Source organism: Lepisosteus oculatus, chromosome 14, assembly GCF_040954835.1.
Source record: "Lepisosteus oculatus isolate fLepOcu1 chromosome 14, fLepOcu1.hap2, whole genome shotgun sequence".
Taxonomy (NCBI): domain Eukaryota; kingdom Metazoa; phylum Chordata; class Actinopteri; order Semionotiformes; family Lepisosteidae; genus Lepisosteus; species Lepisosteus oculatus.
Genome location: NC_090709.1, coordinates 24,379,633 through 24,398,244, shown reverse-complemented (window position 1 = coordinate 24,398,244; position 18,612 = coordinate 24,379,633). Strand labels below are relative to the sequence as shown.

General features: G+C 39.7%; 2 non-coding genes across 2 annotated transcripts; both read left to right on the top strand.

Moving 5' to 3' along the window:
* The first annotated feature begins 15,781 nt into the window (after positions 1-15,781).
* On the top strand, positions 15,782-15,853 carry trnaa-ugc (transfer RNA alanine (anticodon UGC)). The gene has a single exon. It is a non-coding gene; the product is annotated as a tRNA-Ala (tRNA).
* Positions 15,854-17,174: 1,321 nt separating this feature from the next.
* Positions 17,175-17,247, top strand: trnak-uuu (transfer RNA lysine (anticodon UUU)). The gene has a single exon. It is a non-coding gene; the product is annotated as a tRNA-Lys (tRNA).
* Positions 17,248-18,612: the final 1,365 nt, after the last annotated feature.

The following is an 18,612-nucleotide window of genomic DNA, read 5'->3' as shown; positions in this document are numbered from 1 at the left end:
TTTCATCTTTACCAATAACAGATGCCCAAATGTATCTTTGGTTGTTCTGCGATCCTTCATAGTTTCCTCAATTCCTTCAAATGAACATCCATATCAAAGCAATTATGTATATATATATTACAATTAAGGTACATATTAAAAATATCAACGCACATTTGTATAATGCTCATTTAATAATGATTGTCAAGGATTGTCAAGTTCTCCAACAAATCTGTGTTCTAATTTTAAAATATTTTTGCTAAGGATACAATGGGTGTATAAATGAATCCTCCCAACAGCCAGTTAAAGAAAAATTCCACACGTGAAGATGGTTTTCTTGGACATTGACTTAGGTACTTAATTGTTTACTTGTTGTAGTTGCACACGAGTAAAACACGAAGATTTCCTGCAACATTCAAGAGGGTTTGCGAAGAAATCCCTTCAATTTTTAGCGGAGATTATGTTTACATCATCACAATCTGAAGCACGTCCCTGAGTGCGTTTGACCCACCAGCCCTTTGTATAACAGCTGCACAGGGACACATTCCCATTGCTTTTCACAAATCACTGGCATTTCTTGCAGCATTTCTTCTGTCCTGAGAAGCAAGATTTGTATTTTATCTTTCAGAAGTTGTATGAATTTCTTGAAGTTCAGAAACAACTTGTTCCAGAAAAGAAATGAACACTTGCTTCAAAGTAAATCAAGACGAATGTGTCTCTTGCTGTGTGTGCTCTTATCTGTCCATCTCTCTCTCCTCTTCTCTCACTGTGGCAGTCTGTGCAGAGTTTCTGAAGGAGATGTTACACCACTTGGAAAAGAAGAAAAATTCTCAGGAAAATTCTCAGGCAGAATAAAAAATAATTATTCTCTTCTCAGTCATTCACAGCTCAGACTCACTCAGACAGGATCTCAACTCCATACTGATCTCTATCCTCACAATCCAGAACCAGAAGATATTCAGACAATCAGTGCTGCTACATGAACAATATCAGACAGAACAGCCTGGACTCATGTCACATTTCCCCCTTTTATCCTTCCTCCCAGCCCTCTTAGAGACATAAAAGAGCTCCTGGTTCTCCTCTCTGTGAACTGGGCTCAGGGGTCACTGATCTGGCAGTTGTGGGCTCTGTTCAAGGTTGAAAGCATGAAGGTTCTATTAACGCTTTCCAGGACTTCCAGCCCTTCAGTATTACTTTCTTTACTGTATGTCAGCCTCCCAAAATGTTTATAAATGTTTTATAACACATATGAGTGTGGAATTATCTTATTATTTATATATAGTATTTATGTAATAAACACCAGTAGTGACACTATGATCAGTATATTGATTATTTGTAGCCGATGGTCCGATGGTCGTGTCTACAATAGTGACCATTTGACCAGTCTGTAGCTCTGGGCAGTGGGACTCAGATCACACAGAAGACCCGTCTGTGTGTGATTCCATACGAGCCCTGGGATTTAGCTACTCTTACAAATGTCTCATAGACCATCTTATAAATTTACAATTAGATGAAGTCATGTAACAGTTTTACAGATAATTTAAATAATCAGACAGCAGTTTTGGCAGTGGGTACATCTCCACATGGGGGAAAGAAACTGAAATATATGTGCTCACTGTAAAGTAGGAAGAGGTGGTCAGACAAGCAAAACAACTTTGCAGATAATGTGAAGTGACATTGTTTTGTGTCAATCAGCTCACAGATTTCGCTTCATGTGCCTTAAGCTGTGCAATTTGTATGGTTGTTGAATGAGATTGGTTTCTTCACAAGCCCAGTCAATTGCCCAGCTTGCTGACGCACACCTTCATGAAGACTCTCTTTAAGATTTCATTGTCAAGTCACCTCCTTTGCATACAATAGTATCACTGACACTAAGAGAAAGGATGAGAAATGGCGTTTATCAAGCGATTGCAGTGTTTGTTTGACTGAGGATCCTTGTGTGCTGAACTGGCCTCTGGAGAAGTGTAGTGCAGTAAAACAGAAGGTTTGTGTCACTCAAGATTGTTACAGAACAATACAATTACAATACTTTTGTGAGAGTAAATATTACTGGTGCATCACAGTTCTTATAATGGTGAAAACAGGAGCACCTTCTCTACATTTTTGACTGAAGTATTTAAACGGAAAGAAATAATATCACTATGCAATTCATAAATGCAATTGAGCTCCTCTAAATATTCTAGTCTGATGAAACAATGTATAGAATTAGGTGACAATATCGGAATGAATTCAAATGCACAAGATTAATTTTCAGCAACAAAAAAAGTGCTCGGAAATATTTTACAAGAATGAAACCTTACATTCACCTAAATAAACATTCACCCTCTACATAAGCAGAGAACAGTAGGACAGAAGGTTAGTGTCACTGGACACTGCGTCAGAGAGGCCGATCTCTTCTCCCTCATTATGCAGGCTTACCCACTCATGATGAACTGTCCTCCAGTGATACTCAACTGCCATCATCGACTCAGACACGACGTTCATGTACATATTATACCTTAATATGGCACTGCGTTACAATAATTTGATCAAAACAACTGGTGAAAAAACAATAATCAAATATTTCTTTCCTTCTTTTAGTAGATAAAGACTTTATCCAAAAAAGAAGCATTTATTCCTTTCCTCTCCTACCAGCTCTTACAAGTCACCCAGTTTTTAATTTAGAGCTGGATTAAAGCTCCAGTCTCTTTGGGGGTGTGAGTTGGAACCCCACTGCTGCCAAATATCTCCAACTATCTCAGTGTTAAGAAGCAAAAAACACACATTTGCTGCAGAAGTAACAGGAGAATTTGTGCCACTCAGCCATATAGCGTGATGTCATTTTCTCATGCTCATTTTTAGATGCTTGTGATCGAATCTATGATTCTTATGAATGTGCCCTCCATAAAGGTAGCACAGATATAACGTGCCAAGTTTTCAGAGAATCGCATTAAATACAGGTCAGAAGAAGGTGACAAAGTGTCCGCTAGGCAGTTCAGCGATTTCAACGATGTTCTCTGTTGACACCCGACGTTCTCCAAAAGAGTAAGGTGTTGGGAGTGTGGCTGGGTGGTCTAAGTGCTGGGTTTGTGCTCCATTTTTGTGCTCTTTGGTCCCTTCAGCATTATGCAGGGAACAACATCTGCCATGATCACTTTTGAGTCAGTGTGAATCGTAAATGCCGCAATTGTTTTTAAAATTGGTTTTGTAGGCATGGTGCATTTGTCTGTGAAACTTGAATGCTGTGCTTTTTCATGCAGAACCATCGGCAGGAGCAAAGCTTATTCAATCTTTGCGCACAGCGCTCCATCAGAAATACTTTTCCAAGTTTTGAAGAGATTGTGGGATTCTCTCCACACGTTCACATCGCGTACCTCAGACAACAACACCATTCGATTGGAAATTGATTCTGCTTCTTGCAGTTGTTCCTGTGGTTGCAGTAGGTACAAAGTTGCACTTTCTTCCACCTTCTGCTATAGTATTCACTGGGTGAGCTTCATCATTTGGCTCAGAAAGGTCAACTGTGCTTCGGAAAAAATCAGCAGCAGTGTCATTATTTTGTCGGTGAGTATGGCTGTCTTTTAAAGCACATGAAAAACACGAGTTTGTGGATTTCTCCAAATAGCAATGAATTCAGTTGTGCAGTGCTTTACTGCTTTCAGAGGGTCTCTTATCGACACTGCTATAGTAGAGAAGTGGCATAATCACAAACACAACCATTTGTGCCGGCTGTTTCACTAAGTATTAAGCTTTTTCAACTTTCACATGATTTTAACTAATTTAACATCATCTCCAGGAGAGCACCTCGCACTGCTCACTGAGCTGATGTATGTGCCCATTTCTCAAAAATTAAATATCATGTGAACTGATTTTTTCTATTTTAAATGCTTTTCTACTCTTTTAATATTTCAGTTAAATCTTTTATTTTGAAGTACTTTCCATTGATATTAATCCTAGTCCCGATGAACGATTCTTTGCTATGAATACGAACACTGTTACAGGAGGCGCGTAAGGACTATTTTAGCTCAGATCATCAATTTATCTTACATTTCTACTCCATTAATATCGCTATTGAGTGCTAAAGGTAGGTCCTGTCAATACTTCATGAGATCTTCTTAAGAAAACTTAAAAAAATATATTTCCAGTGCTGAACAAAAAGTAAGAAATACCGATTATGTGCAACGGATAAAATCTCTCTTCCAGGGATGTTGTAGCCACATGCAAATTACTTTATCAGCTTTAAAAGTTTCTTTGCATTTATAAGACGATCAGCATGACACTCAAAACATACCTGTATTCAGTAAGCGCTGAGTCTGCTGGCTGAGCAAGTTGCCTACTCACACACAATAACAGCCCCGACGCTAAGATAAATGAAGAGAAATTGCTTTTATTGGGCACTTTTCATATCCGATGAGCTTGACATCTCCCAAGGGTGACAGAGTTCTTTTGCGACACTGCTTTTCCCTTTTTTCTTCTTTCTGTACTCTGATGGAAAAAAACCGAGAAAGCATGTAAGGGAAAAATGTATTTTTTCATGGAGAAAACGTGCACCAGGAAATGTTTTGTTTTGAAGAAGTGATTTAACATGATACATGACCTAATTTACTGTAGCAAATGCTCACACTGCAAGGTCTGCTTTACTACAAGAGAGAAGTAGAGTGAAGATGTCATAATTTCACTGCGTTGTTGAAGAAAACATATTTTTCTTTGAATTCTAAATCAATCAGAATTTCAGAGTGACACACAAACCCTTTGTCTGTTTTAAAGATATGATATTTTAAAACTGATAAAAATGTAGAAAACACGTTTCTCACTTAGAAATTTTAGATGGTATGGTGTATTACTAGTTGCAGTGCTGAACTTACCATGGTGCAATTCAGTTACATGATTGGCCAGTGGTTTAATGGATAACGCATCTGATTTTGCAGCATGAGATTGTAGGTTCGACTTCTACTGGATTTGTGTGATTTTAAATCAGGGTCCTCAGAAATAGATGTCCATTATGTGAATGAACCGCACCTGAAAGCAAATGTTGGGTCGGGTTTCCTTTCTTTCCTGCATGAAATAGCAAATCGTTACAAAAAGCACCAGCTAATGTCCAATAGCGTTGGTCATTTTAATTAACATGAATATACTGTAAGGTCTTGGTACATGGGAGTGGATTTCATCCACAATTTAAAAAAGGGCAAATAATATTTATTTTATTTAATACAAAAGTGACCTAAAACTCTGTAACTATCAGGTTAGCTTGAACCTGTAATAAAAAAGGGGCCTGAAACTTCCATTCTGTGATGTAACTGTCTTTAAAGTCGGATGTGATGTTTCACAGATGTGCAGTGTGCCTTTTCTCTTGTCGTGTTCAAGATGACTTGCTGTGCAATCTCTTGAATGCGTGTTCTGTACTGCTCTGTTATTTCATTTAGATTATCTATGTGGTATACAGATAAAACTGGACTGCATGGTGTAATGTCTGGGTTCAGAACCTGAAAATACATCAGCCAATCTCAACATGATTTGAACACAAAACTTTCTGATGTGGTGTCAGATGCGCTACCATTACGCCACGAGGCCACTCCCTAGAAGTGCTTTTAATTCCCCCCAGGAGAAAAATCAGCGTCCCTGAAAAATGTTTTTTTTTCATTCTCTCCTGTGAGGATGCCAGTCTTCCAACGAGGGTCTCTTCTTCCCAGACCACAGATTATTCTTCCTGTCCGGCTCTCTCACAGAGAGCAGACACACCGTCTCCACTAATGTGTTTGCTACATCTATAGATCTGACCCCCTACAGCCCTGATATTCCTGGAAAGGATCCCATATTGAGCAGTATTTCTCACATTGTGAACTTACAGTGTGTATACAATGCACTTTATACACAAAGTAAGTGTTTTTGTAACTCTAGGATATTTTCTGAAAATGTTACTGGCATGCCAAAATCGCACCCTCAACTGAACAGTCCCACCCCCCTCAGTTTTGGATAAAAGGTTTGGATAAAAAGTTTTTGAACACTTTCACTTAACTTGCGCCATAAAAAATAGTTGTACTTTGTCAATGGTTAGATAACTACACTAACCCCAAATTCACAGTTACTACATCGGACTGTTTGATGTGCAGGAGGGCTATCCGTCCAGGAACAGCACGTTACATAATATCTATGTTTTGGGGTGTCAACATTATTACGACCTTATTTGTTCAGGTGGACCACTGCCTTGCAGTAGTTTATCCTTATACTTACAATTGTTATATAACTAGGACTGTAGTTATAGAAGTTTGTACTTTCTGTTGGTATTACAATGAATTCTTAATGATTCAGAACGTAGCGCAATTGGTCAGGTTGGGGTGCTTTTAAAGCGGAGTTATGCCGAGGTTGTGAATTCAATCATCACGTGGAGTAGTTTGTGTTTTCAGCTACAGAAACTCGCTGTTGAATTTAAGTCTGTTCTTGTGTTACTTTTTCCGCTCGATGGAGCTGTGTTAATGCAGGCATACCTGCTTCCACGTCAAGTTATTTTACTGTTGCTCACAAACCAACACACTGCAGACACCTCTGATATTGTCACTGCTTGTGGGCCACATGTTCCTGCTGTCAGCCTACCATGTTCATGCACATCTAGAAATATTACTGTTACAGTATAGGAGTGAAGAAACTAAACGAAAGCACACCAAGTTTAAAAAGGTCAAAATGTGTCAACGCCCTTTCTCGAGAAGGATGGGGTTCAAACCTACTTGTGTAGAGTATAATGTATTAAGAAGTTATTGCTTTAACCACTAGGCCACCTCCATACACACTTTAGCCCCTTCCGGACATGAGTTGGCTTCTTTCCCCATACACGAGGGTAATTTTCCTCTTCCACCTACAATTTCAACATTTACCTTGGGAGATGTCAAACCACAGAACCTGTGCTGCGCTTCAGTGCCGGCTGTAGTGGACACCCCGTTGAACATAAAAAGAAAATTGAGCTCCTTGGACATCAGCCATTTCTCGTCACTTGCTCAGTGAGCAGGCTCAGCGCACACTGAATGCAGGTGTCTCAGAGCAATTGAGATGTGTCCAAGTGGCTGTAAAAGGGATATTTGATGCCAGTGCCGTGGCTTAGTTCTCCGACAGCAGGCGAAGCGGCGCGCCGGTTGGAGTATTCTCGGTCGCATTTAATGATAACGTCATGGCAGCGTCAGCTCAAACCACCAAATGGAGACGGGCGTGCCGACAAGCTGACCCTGCTGATGCGGGATTAACACTAGGATAAGAGAATGCTGTGGCTTAGTTGGTTAAAGCACCTGCCTAGTAAACAGGAGTTCATGGGTTTGAATCCTAGTGGTGCCTGTCTTGCCACACAATTTATCATTATGGACAGCAACATCCTTCTAAATTAAATTTAATGGAAGTTTTCATTTAATTTTTGGAACGACTTGTTTTTAAAAAAATCCATACAAATTGCGAAAGATAAAATACTCATCTGTTTTGTCAGTGCAGAGGAATTACTGCCAGCTGGCAAGGAAACGAAAACGATTTTTTTGTCTTTAACCAAAAACCTGTGAATGTAGAAGAAATGTGATGTGCGTTAGTTTCTATGGTACAGTCAGTCAGCGTATCCTTCAGTTAAACATAACGTTGGTAAATCAAAAGTCCCCAAAGACGCATTTCAAATTAATCTGACCTCAACACCGTCTCCCCTAAATGTAATGGGGTTTCTGTGGATGTCCTTAAGCATCCTGATAGTTGCAGAGATTTCAAACTTTTGGCTAAAGTCAAACTACAAGAAGTTAATAGTTGAGCGCTTAAGTCAATATCACCGGGAATGTAACTATGTAAACTTAAATAGTATTCAAAATATTGCAATTTTGTTGTAGTTTAAAAAGATATTTTAGCTGGGGATCCTCAAATGATGAGGGTAGAAAAGAGAACTATTCGACACCATCAGGAGTGCTTAACGTGTGATAAAAGTGTTTTTTTAATCACAAAGTGAAAATAGTGAATTTGTCTTTCACTTAGGCGTTCATTAAAAGCTCATTAAACAATGAAGGAGAGGCTTGTGTTCCGAATTCTCTTCGTGTCTCATTGTCTTGCTTTGATTTTTAAAATGTACACTGTTGGCTATTCACTCTTACTAACACGATTAAAGAGCCGAGTTTAGTTCAGAGGTAAAGCATCTCATGCATCATATGAAGCTTTGTTTTCTATCACCAGCGTCTCCACTCTGGATTTCTTTTTAAGCGCAATATCTTTTCTGTGATTTCTTTCGTTTGAATTCCCTCATGTGTGAATTTCAGCGCAACACATAAACTCGCTTGTCTGTTTTAAAGAGATGCAATTTTTAAAACAGACAAAATGAAAGACTTATTAACTAAATACACATAGAAAATGTGCACCTAATTGGGAAAATTTGGACTGGGGCGATGTATTATTGTAGCGGCGCAAGCTCACAGTGGTGCACTTGAGGAATGCGGTACAAGGGCCAGTGGTGTATTGGATAACGCATCTGATTATGGATCAGGAGACTGTAGGATCGTAATGCTCCTAAACCCAATACCATAACCGTAATGTGTTCAGTCCTACACAACCTTTCTATCGACTGAATAAGCCTCCTGTTCCATCTCCATCTTCTTCCCACACATTCTGGCTATTTCAGCACCGTTATTGTTGGACCACAGTCACAGATACGTAAGGGACACTATTCCGAAGAACCGTCTTAATTAAATAACGTTGCAAAAGGTAACAATAATGCTTTCTTAACGTAACCTTACATTTGGCCGTACAATACAATTTTCTGTACCCTCAAAAAAAAAAATCTTACTGCTTTCTCCTGAGAAACACAAGTTTAGTGTCAAATCACAATAAATAATGCAACAAATATACTAAATTAACACCCAGATATGACAACACACAGCTATGACAGAACACATTGAAGACTTAAAAGCCCTTTAAATTTTTATTTCCTTAATTTCCATTCTCTTCCCTCCCCAGGATAACTGAAAACTAAGTATAATAAAGACTCTATATGCATTACTTGTAATACAGCTACTAATAAAAATATACATGGAACTTAATTATTAATAAATAACACTTTTATTAGTAAATACGTGTAATGATAACATTCATTGTGAATATTTGTGGTGTCTGGAAAGCAATTTTAGTTAAATATAATAATAATTTTCAAGCAAGTGGTGCATAACCTTGTTACTTAATGAGTACATTTTTTCCATTACATTCAAGACAGTTCTAATGTGATCAATTGTTCTGCTTAGTCCGCTACTGAGTTGCTCAAAACCTATGAAGAGGTGGTTTAAGCTAGACTCCTAATGCAGTAACATCTAACAGGCAGCAGCTGTTATTTTAGGTTTGTTGCAATTGAGAACAGATTTAGTACAGAGTTGCTAACAAATTTCAGTGGAGGTTATTGTACTGTATATAAGTTATTGCAATTGACCCATTGTAGCTACCAATCAGCAGCAAGGAAAAACAAACTTCACTTGTGCCTTTTAAAAAAAGGGAAACAGAGTAGTAGTTTATGTGGTAATTTCAGGTACAATGTAAGAACTAAAGTTAACTACACCCATAGTAATGCGTGGGGTCCTATCAATAGAAAAAAAAATGTTGTAACCCGAAAACACAACAAACATAAAACAAGAAGTCTTCCAGGAACCTAGGTAAATCCCTGTAGTAGTCTAACAACTACGAAAAAAACAAACAAACGCAACAACTTCAAAAGAAAAAGAACATTAAAAACAAATCTGGGGAACAACAAAAACACAGAGCCTAATGCGAGAGCTTTTTCAAGTCTTCAGTGCTCCTCTCGTCTCAGTAGACCTCTCTCATATTTGTGTACAGGTCAGCTGGAGGTACACAGCTGATGGTAATTTAAGTAGGGAGCTGCGTCAGCATGCATGGGCTTCAAAGGAAAAAGTCAAGGTTTATTCCATGCTGAAAAGAGAAGGAAACACAATGTTTCAGCTGTGGAGCCTTATTTGATTGTGACTCGAAGTAAACCTTTACTTCTTCGTTTGATGTTAATTTATCTCCATCAGATACCTAATAGTATCTAAACTTGACAGTTGCTTTCAGTAGCTAAAGACACTGATCCAGGTGAAGCTCGAACTCACAACTCCGCTGTGTACTGCTGTATAAGTACCATGCGCTGGCCGATTGCGCCACAGGAGCTGTGCAAGATATGCTCCTCATACAGACTGACGCTGCAAAAACACAGGGTGAAAACGGTTTCGGTTGTGGATCCATCTATACATGGGGAACACTAAAATAGCAAGGAGAATACAAGAAAAGAAACTGAAAGAATTGTGCTAACAACAAAGGGGGACGGAGGGAGGTGGTCGGACAAGTAAATCAGCCTGGCAGATTGTTTGTATCGACATTTTTTGAGTCAATCAGCAAACAGATTTCTCTTCATGTGCCTTAAACCGTGCAGTTTGTATCTTCGTTGTAGATAGGTTTCTTCAGAAGTCCAGTAAACTGACAATAATGGAGAACTAGCTGACGCACCCCGTCGTGAAGACCCTCTGTAAGGTGATTACACGTTTCATTTTCAAGTCGCCTCCTTTACACGCAATTGCAGCCCGGACACTGAGAGAAAGCATGAGAAATGGCTTCAATTTCAATGTGAAAGCGCAGTACAGGTTCGATGGCTTCACATCTCCCACCAATCAAATAACATGCAGTAAAGCGATCTAAATATGACTCTGAAGTACTGGGAAAGATGATTATTTTGAGCGTGCCTCCCAGGGTCTGCTACGAGGCTTAAATTGGCTTCTTATTCGCCAGCTTCTTATGGGTGTTTTTCGTTCCACCTTAAATGGTGCTGCTGTGATGTTATGTCGCCTTTCGCCTGTAGATGGATCTCTTCGATCAATACTAATCCGGCTGGAATACTGTAGACATCTTCACTGAAAGGGAATATCCAAATAAATAGCGACTGTCCAAATTATATTTTTGTATGGAATATATTTCAGAAAATGGCAAACGAATTTTAAAAACTCACCACAACACGGATTTACACTGAGAAAAGTTGATTGCACTTTCTGCTTATTACTACGGCCTTCCCCCCGATTATGAAAATGTCTCACAGTTCTGACACCGACGTGTGAAAGACAATGTAACAGACTATCAAAATCCTGAAGTGCAAGAATTTTAAGGCACCAGTTTTTTAAATATGATCCTGGCATGTCAGAATACATTTCGAAAAAGTATGGCATGAATTGCACGAATTGCAATGGCACAAATTGTTGAGAATATCACTGACCTTGCCGATATTTGCAGGGGACACGAATGTTTTGCACATGTTGAACTACAACAAGTAAAAATTGAGCTCCTTAATCAATATCACCGGGAATGTCCAATAATGACGAACATCAGTAGCTTCAAGGAAACGTAGACTCGCACATGGAGTTTTATCTTCGAATGGAGGGTGGGAGAATTCAATTATACTCTCGTTGCTCATTAGCTAATCTATTTTAAAAATATAACACAGATTTGTTCGACTGCACCAGCAAGCTCTCCACTGTCAATTGACAGGACTTTAGAAGAACATGTTCTCATACAACCAACATACAAATTACACATCTTAAGGAACATGAAGAGAAATCCGTGTACTAAATAACATAAAACTGTCGCTGCAAATTATCACCAAGCTATTTTATGTGTCGGACCACCTCTTTGCTACTTTGCAGCGAGCACAAATCTTTGTTTCTTCATCGCTATTTTACTGTCTCTTTCCCCTATGTGGAGATGGATCCACAGCCGAAACTTTAGGTCAGTTCCTGTTACTCTGTCTGATTGAAAGAGCTGTATTAAAGGCACTCCCATCTCTGCAGGAAAGTTATTGCTGCTCTTAACACAATATACTGCAGCCAAATATAGCGATACTGTCACTGCCTGTGGGCCACGTGTTCCTGCTGTCAGTCTATTATGTCATGTTCATCCACACCCAGAAGCATTACTGCTGTAGCACAAGAGTTATATAGGCGCAGTCCATAGAGCAAGAATCTCTTAATCTCAGAACTGTGGGTTCAGCCCCCACATTGGGTCCCTCTGTGTCAATTTGATCCCCCCCAATCCTCCTAGCATGACCTGATGGCGTAACAGTGATACCCAGTACCCAGCGTAATTCAGCTTTCTTTCCATTTGATTCAGATTTTGATCTGAAATCATCGGCCGAACAAGAGTTTGTCTAAATCGAGGGAGATCTGCTTACAAGCAAGTATTAAACACTTCAGCATTTTCTGTTCGAATACCACACTTTGTCAAAACACTGCCGCTTCTTAAGCTAATAAGTAACGGTTTTTGAGCACGCATTGTATTGTTAATGCTTATATTAAAAAAGCATAAATTCACATAGTGGAATTTGGACTGAACATAGTAGTCCAGCCCCTTTACAACATTACATACCCACTGATTAAAGCTTAAAACTACAGCAGCAGGAGTAACAATAATGGCAACAACATCTTTGGAGTTCGGCATTTCATTTATTCTGCGGAAACATCGTATCGGAATGAACTGCCCGAGATAAAAGAGTAATTGCGGCTTCAGATCGTTTTTACAGAGCATTGCGTTGTTCTGTTCATGCTGACTACACGCTTTAAATTTGTCATTTACTGCAAGCGTTGCTTTTCCGGGTTTTTCTGAAATTCCTCGCATTTGAGCCAGCACTAAAATATTTCATTCCCGTCGCTGAATACATAGTGGAAACGGTATTTGCAACGGAATGCTGTCACATACAGTATGAAACCTTTTTGTTATTCGGTTCTGAAGTTTGAAAATGAAAATAAAACGGGGGTCACTTCATAGGCTTGAAAGAAGTCCAAGCAGCATAAAAACCCGCAAATTCTCACAAATTGCATTGTGCTGCACCTTTCTTCTGCTGCTTTTATAAACCAGCCTTAAACATTTTAATGCATACCTTAACTGCTGCTAATCACATTCACGTGTTTACGACGCTTTTTTCTGTCCGTTATGTTTTTGCTAAGCAGTTTCTCCGTTTTCCTCGTACTGTGATTGTCAGCGAACACAACAAGACTGAAACAGTGTAAAGGCAGGTAAAAAAGACAGGGTAAAACACGTGATTGTCAGGAGTGGGATTTGAACCCATGGCCCTATTTGGAGAGCGAAACACAAAGCTTATAAAAAGCTGTGAATTTGCTGTTTTAAACTGCTCGACTATCCTGAAGAAATGTGTGCTGATTGCACCAGTCGCATGCAATTTTCCGTAACTTTAGGACGATAGATACGACTGGACGAACACAATTTGTGGCGTTTAGCATGACATGGAAAACGGTACCGGAGCATTCGGGTCCGGACTACCAGACTCGAAAATAATTTTACCCCCGCACTATCAAACTATTAAACTCCCAGCCTCTCTTACTCTCACCTAACCTCTCACCTATGATCTGAAACTCACAGTGCCTTCTTTCTTACCAAAAACCCAAACACACATTGAAAATCTACCTCTCCCATACATGTCAAAAGCTCACTCCCCATCATTTCTATCCCTTTATTTCATTCTTTTGATGCATGTTTTTGCACATAACCTGTTACCTTTTTGTTGTTTTGCACACTGCCTGTTGTTGTTTTTTGCACATCAGCTGTTGTCTCTGCCTTTCTTTTGTTATACAATTGTATTGTTGTTGTGTTCTTTTCTTTGTACTACTTATGTCCGAGAGCTAGCTAAATAGCATTTCGTTATACCATATACCTGCGTATGAGTATAACGACAATAAACTTGAACTTGAACTTGACTTAGTCTTGCAGGCAGTATATTATTTTATATTATTTTATTTACTCGTTTAAAAAAACACGGTCTTCTCGTTCCTAAGTCAGATTCTTAGTGCTTTAGTTACTTCCAACCTGGACTGACAGCTCACCAGATCTGTTTGTGATCAGACCATGAAGTCGGGGGCTGTACCAAGCGCACGTTCCTTCCCAATGCTGAGGCGATCATTCGGAAGATGGGTGTGAAGAGAGACAAGCTTTGTGGACTAAAGATCAAGGCAGGATATGCACTAATCACTGGCAACAGTTATGTTCTCTTACTATTGAGACTCCCACATTGCTAGTTTTTTGAAGACAACCTGACCACTTGGCCATGGCACCTTCAAGCAAATATAGGAATAATGTTGTTCAAATTATTTTTTTTCTGAATCTGGTTTACATCGCCTGGAGGTAGCAACAACAATAAAAGGGATACTTAACAAGGAGATACGCTGTAGCAGTGTGACTCCAACAGATGCTCCTGAAGAGGCTCAAGGTTTAAGCCAGCTCCTTAGAGCGCTCGGCCGTGTTACTTTCAACAGCGGCTCTTCAGCTCTTGTTTGACCTAGTAGTTTTATAACGTGTGGAAACGACCGCAACTTCGTTTTCTGAGATGATTTCTCTCACATGGTGAAATCTCGACCTCGACCTCTTTGGCATCTCTGGCTTTTGTTCTTCTGTAGAGCAGGCTTTCACACCTCTGCTTATAGTGCCCTTGAAGTCATTTTATTTTTACAGGAAGACGCATTCCCTAACGATCTCTCCTGTTTTAGAAATGTTTCGTAAGGCGTGTTTGATTCAACGGACAAATTATACTAATTGTACAATGCAGATCTATGCGGCATTCGTACTGTCTTTGACTGGGATTCTGAAATACTTCTTGAAAAGGTATTCAGATTTTCTTGAACCTGTAATAAAAACACAGACCTGAAACTCTCTAGCTTCCAATCTCTGATGTTGCTGTCCTTAAACTCGGACGTGATGTTCTGCAGACGTGCAGTGTCCCTTTACTCTCGTTGTTTTCAAAACGACCTCTGTTGTCGGGCGCAGTTAAATTGGAACTGGCCTGACCGCACAGGAAGGTACGGCATGATAAAATGTTTCTATGGCTCAAAATGTCCCTTTAGACCCTCGTCATGTCTCTGTGAGGAACGGGCAGGTAGAGAGGTTTAACAGATGCTCATGATGTTTCACACGGGTGTTACCTGTTGTAGTGTTTCAAAAGATGTGTTAGCGGACCAGAGATTATCTTGAAAAGATTTGGGTTTGCACTGGCTGGGATTCAAACCTGACTCAATTATTTGGAAGGCGCCTGTACCACCAACGCACTTCTGAGAAGCACCTGCAAGTTATCACACTCCTCTCTCTCACCTACAGAGTTATGGAGACACAGACGTCCAATGAAAGCTCAAGGCTCCACTGAAGGCTTTATTCACTCAAGGCTCCACTCTTTTGTTGTGATGTCATTTTAATTAATATTAGCTTTGATAAGGTGTCATTTTTGCCTCTTAAAGGTAAAGTCTGCTCCTTTCTTTCTGGTATAGAAAGAACGTGTTCCATCTTTGTTTAAAAACACCACTAAAAGTAAATTATTCAGCTCTACCGCCTGTGTGCATTGACAAGACATCTCAAAAGGACATATTAAATAAGAACACGATCCTTCCTGTTACCATTCCTGTGGTTGGGGCGTTGTTTCACCCTTTTATGTTAAATCATCAGTACTGCTGTTTTTCTATGCATAGTTTAATCAAGAGCACTTAAAAGACGCAAAAAGCTTTCAAATAAAATAGAATTGAAAGACAGTCGAGTAAGGAGGTAGAAAAAAAGCACTCCCCCGTCTGGGAATCAACCACCATCGCCCATGTAACTGGATACAAAAATAACAGATTAATTTGTGCCCAGTCTCTTGAAGCTTCGATGCGATTATTTTTTCTTCCTTATTTCTTCATTCCTATGAATTTACTCTGTAGTAGAAGAAACGCGAAAGTGGGAAACTGCAGGCATTCTTCGTGAGTGGTGTGATCAGTGAGCATTTGCACATCTCTAAGTCTGTTCCATAAACTTTGTCATCGGGCATGTAGCTCAGTGGTAGAGCGCATGCTTTGCATGTATGAGGTCCTGGGTTCGATCCCTGGCATCTCCAGGTGCTTTATGTTATAGTACTCACATCGCAATCTTCTGTTGAGTGAGAACTCTTTGCTCGTGTTCAGAGAGAGCCAGGTTTACAAAATTAAATGCAGGCACACTCGACGTGCTGCAGAGTTGCACTGCTGTTTTAAATGTACCTCATTTAGTTCTGTTAAATCCTAAATTATTTGAACTAATAATTTAGTTCAAATTCAGGAAATCCAGAGATTGCTTCACACTTGTCGTGGCTGTTGCAGAAAACACCTGTTGAATCTCACCCGGGATTTCCTGAGAGATCATTCAGCGAGCGAATCCTCCTTCTGAACTCCGCACTAAACTGAAAGCTTCATGAACTCCTCACTCCGTGTCCTGTACTGTTACAAGTGCTGTCGTGTAGATGTGTAGAAGCACAGCCATAAACACACTTTGAACTTTTTCCGTTTGTTAAGGAAAATGCAAAAGAGCATGAGAAGTATTGATCGTATAAAATAGCCATGACACAACTCGAGAAAGTACTGAAGGACTACACATCGACTTTTGATGATTACAAGAGATTCAAGAAACACAATCGTCCGCAGCTGGGTTTGGATCCTGAACTCTAGAGTTAAAAGAACATAAGCGACGGATATGACCTATAAACTCTCTGAATTGTCTTATAGTTTATGAAATAAAACAATTTCTTAATAAATTCTAACTGTTGATAGACGATTTATTGAATTTTAACAAAATCACAATGACAAACTTTTTCGGTTAAACTGTTATTCACATACTCTAACGTAAATAAACGTTAGTGTCTTCCGGTGTGTGAACCAATTTCTCCAACAAATATTTGTTAGTCTGTCGGGAGGCTGTGCAAGGTGTTAAGAAATAGAATTTCGAAAAGACAGGCTCCCTAAGCTTAACATCAAGGCTGTTTTCTCTACAGAAATGCTCTTTAAATTTCAGCACTGTTGCAACTCCCTTTATAAAGGGTGTGCACACGTATACAACCAAGGCATTGAAATATTTTTTTTTAATTATTGTTCCAAAAAACGTTCCATTTGTTTTCTTTTTAATGTTGTTGATTAAAAGATTTTATTAAATGAGAAAAAAATCTGAATGTGAAAAAAGGTCAAAATGCTATTGAAAAAAATCAGTAATGTGAGGAAAGATGGATTGTGGGAGCCCCTTAACTACCATGGTCATGCTGTATTTCTCACTCATTCTACTGGGAGTGGTGCCGTCGCTTCATGATAAAGTCTGTCAGTGGTCATTCCAGACGGGTCAGGTATGACTGCTCTTCGGAACAAGAGACACGTGACTTGCGAGGATCCCGACAGTGTCGACTTTCTTTCAGAGCCCGGATAGCTCAGTCGGTAGAGCATGAGACTTTTAATCTGAGGGCCCAGGGTTCAAGTCCCTGTTCAGGCGGTTGTGCTGTTCTTAAGTCTATTGTGAATGTCATTCTAAATAGTCTTTTATCTTTCACTCTTCTAGTACTATGATTATTTTAAATGTCCATTACTTGTATTTACAGTAGTGTATTTAGTGTTTCATTTCACAAACCGAAAATGTTCAAGTAGATCTTGTCACTCTACTCCACGTAATCATCTAAAGTAAATCACAGTAGAGTACAGAACACGCAGTGAGGAGCTCACACAGTGAGTACTCTTGAATACGACAAGAGGAAAGGCACACTGCACATCTGCAGAACATCACGTCCGAGTTTTTTAACTAGGTAGCCTTAATGGCAACACGGTGTGAGTAGATCTTAAAGCAGCTGCAGAGTACCCGTAATGGCAACACAGTGCTTTGAGTTCGGCTTTTCTTATTTCTTCTGCAGAACCAGTGGAATATACTGATCCGCATAAGAAGCGCTTTCGGTTTCTGATCATTTTTATTGAGCGCTGCTCTAAATACCACAGGCAAGATGGCTGGTGGTCTAAGGCGTTGCGTTCAGGTCGCAGTTAACCCTGGAGACGTTTGTTAAAATCTCGCTTCTAATAAAGAGGTCTTTCTCGTTAGAGTAGAAACGATAGAAGCCTTAAGCGGAAAAAAATCACAACATCTCGCATTTCACGTGTTTAATGTTAACTGTCTCAGTGGTTGCCTCGGTGATTGATGGCTCTTCTCCCTCGCAGGGTAACAGCAAACGTCTTCAGAGAGGGAGTCTCCCACGCACGGCTTTTCTTTATCAAGAGCTGAGACAACAGAAACAGACTTCAAACTGACATGAATTACTTCTTGAGCGTTTATGACTGTCTTTAAAAGCTGAGAGCAGGTGAAAAAGTCTTTGGAAATGAGGCAATGACTGCTGACAGTAAACAGAGCTGACGCTCAGCTGCAGACAAGCGCCCCTCGTTAGCATAGTGCTGAGTACCCCCGCTTGTTGCGCGGGAGACTGGGGTACGTTTCTGTGACAGGGCGCTGGTTTAATTTTTTAACAACCTGACTTCACTTAAAAAAGTATGTACTGTGTACTACGTTTCGGACTAGATAGTGCGGTAGAATATGGAGATCATCTCCAGCTTTGAGCTCAACTGCAACAAGAAGTCATGCTAAATGTAGTATAGTGAGTAGACATCGCCAGACAACAGAACGAGAGAGTAGAAGGCAGGAATATATGGTGTAAGGGCGTGATCTGTGTAGTTAATAAAATAGTTAAAATAATATAAAAACGTCTCTTTATTAAGATACACAACATTGAAGGCGACGAGAGATGAGTGCTTGACGGACTCAAAGCGAGTGCAGTGCAGATTTTAGTTCTCTTGCTGGTAGAAACGAACTTCTGAATTT